The following is a 2,503-nucleotide window of genomic DNA, read 5'->3' as shown; positions in this document are numbered from 1 at the left end:
AGTTGATCTATATTGTTGCTGAATTCCTCTATGTCTTTACAGATTTTCTACCTGCGAGATCATCCAATTGTGTTATAGGGGTGTCAGTCTCCAACAATGATTCTGGATTCATCTATTTCTCCTTACAATTCTGTGAGTTTGATTAGGATTAGCATGGTATATTTTCTCCATCTACTCTTTTTTTTATTATTATTATGTTATCACCATACATTACATCATTAGTTTTTGATGTAGTGTTCCATGATTCATCATTTGCGTATAACACCCAGTGCTCCATGCAGTACGAGCCCTCTTTAATACCCATCACCAGGCTAACCCATCCCCCCACCCCCCTCCCCTCCAGAACCCTCAGTTTGTTTCTCAGAATCCTCAATTGTTACGTGTGTTTATGTTTAAAGTTGGCTTCTGGTAGACACATATAGTTAGGTCTTGTTTTTTGATATGCTCTGACAAACTCTCTTTTAATTGGTACATTTAGACCTTCGACGTTCAGAATGATTATTGATGTAGTTTGATTAATATCTACCATATTGCTATTGTGTTCTATTTACTGTCCTTAGTCTTTGTTCCTATTTTTCCTTCCACTCTTTCTGTCCTTTTTATTTTAATCTAGCATTTTATATGATTCCATTTTATCTCCTTTCTTGGCAAATCTTTCTTGGCAAATCAAGTTATACCTTATTACTTTTTTAGTTATTTCCTTAGAGTTTGCAATATACATTTACAACTAATCCAAGTTCACTTTCAAATAACACTCCAACATTTCACAGGTAGTGGGAATACCTTATAATAACAAAATAATCCCAGTTCCTTTCTCCCATCCCTTATCTTGTTGCTGTAACTCACTTCACTTATATAAGCATATATAGAATATATACTTTTGCATATATAATTGGATACATTGTTGCTGTTATTATTTTGAACAATATCTTATCTGTTAGATCAATTAAGAATTTCTGACCAATATCGTTTTCCTTTCCTCTAAACAATTGTCACATTTCTTGCAAGGTGGGACTACTGCCAACAAATTCCCTCAATTTTTGTCTGAGAAGGTCTTTATTTGTCCTTCATTTTTGAAGGATATAACTCCTCAGAGTACAGAATTCTGGATTGGTATATATTTTTTTCTCTCAACACTATTTCACTCCACTCTCTTTTCTATGTAATCTTTATAGTTCTTGTTTTTGTTTGTTTGTTTGTTTGTTTGTTTTCCTACAATGTTTAGGTGGAAGAAGATGGCTCAAGCAGGTTGAAGTATTGGGTATTTCCCTTACCTGGGTCAGTTAGGCTCTGAAGATACCCCAGCAGTTTAGTTTCACCTGAGGGCAGACCTTATTAAGAACAATGAGTGCTCTGGTGGTTTTCAGTGGCAGTATCGTAGCCAATGAGGTTTATCTGAGGCGTGATTATTGCTAATTAAAATGGTTCCTTTTCCCTTCTCCTTGCAGGAAACAGGAGGTGATTTTTCTGCTATATTTACTGTGAGAATTAGGCCAAACTGTTTTTTCCTGAAATTTCTAACTCTCAGTGTTGACCACACTAAGCCTTCAGAAACTCATCAATTACAGTTCCAGTTTTCCTACCCAGCCCTGATTCCTGTGGCAGTTTCAGCTCTTGAGTCTCTGCTCTGGTAAGTCATGAGTTCTTATGTCTACCTGTCTGTCTCTCCACTATTAGGGGCAGAGTTTTGCCCTGTGTCCTCTCCTCTTTTATGGATCCAAGAAGACCTGTGGATTTTTCAGTCTTTTCCTTTTTTTTTTTAACGTGTTAGGTTGGAGTGCTGACTTCTGAGCTCTCTACAATTGAAAGCCAGAAGTCCCCAATATTTTTTAAAATTTATTTTTAGAATGGTTAAACTTGAATATGTCAATTGTAGCACAACCAATAAACATAGTAGATGCATTATAAAATGCTCTAAAATGTAAAGGGCTTTCATTCGAAGTTAAATGAATGTGATTACATAATGTGCCTGTTAACTGGACAGAGCTTAAGCAGAACCAAAATTATAAATTTGGAATCCTTTAAATTTAGCATTCTCTGGTTAGGAAAATTTTCCAGTATTTGAGTAATATATCATCTTGTATATAAGGAAATAACTCCTTTGACATGTATCTTTTCTCTCACCATGTTGGTGTTATCACAACAAAGCAGTAAGAAAAGTTACCTGCAAAACAAATACTATTAACACTTTTACAGTTTCACAATGAAAAAGTAAAATGTGACACAGACACCTGTCTGATATCAGTGCTAATCAGTGGTGCCGTGAACTTTGACAAGCTCGTAGGCTTCTTACTAACAATTTCAGTCAATTGATGACATAATGGAACATCTGATACCTTGACTTTCTGTAATAAAGGGAATAGCTGTTTCATAGATAATTCCATATAGGACTTAATATATGCAAAATACCCAGCACATAGTAAAGACCACTCAATGGAATTAACTAGTATCATTTGAAAAATGCTAGCATGAGCCTGATTTGGAGGCAACTGGAAGGTAAATG

General features: G+C 35.3%; 1 pseudogene; it reads left to right on the top strand.

Annotated features, from left to right (window-relative positions):
- Positions 1-1,358: 1,358 nt before the first annotated feature.
- Positions 1,359-1,489, top strand: LOC144381437 (U4 spliceosomal RNA; annotated as a pseudogene).
- The last annotated feature ends 1,014 nt before the right edge of the window (positions 1,490-2,503 follow it).

The sequence above is a fragment of the Halichoerus grypus genome, chromosome 3 (genome assembly GCF_964656455.1).
Source record: "Halichoerus grypus chromosome 3, mHalGry1.hap1.1, whole genome shotgun sequence".
Taxonomy (NCBI): Eukaryota; Metazoa; Chordata; class Mammalia; order Carnivora; family Phocidae; genus Halichoerus; species Halichoerus grypus.
Note: the sequence above shows the minus strand (reverse complement) of the source record. Positions and strands in the feature narration are given on the sequence as shown.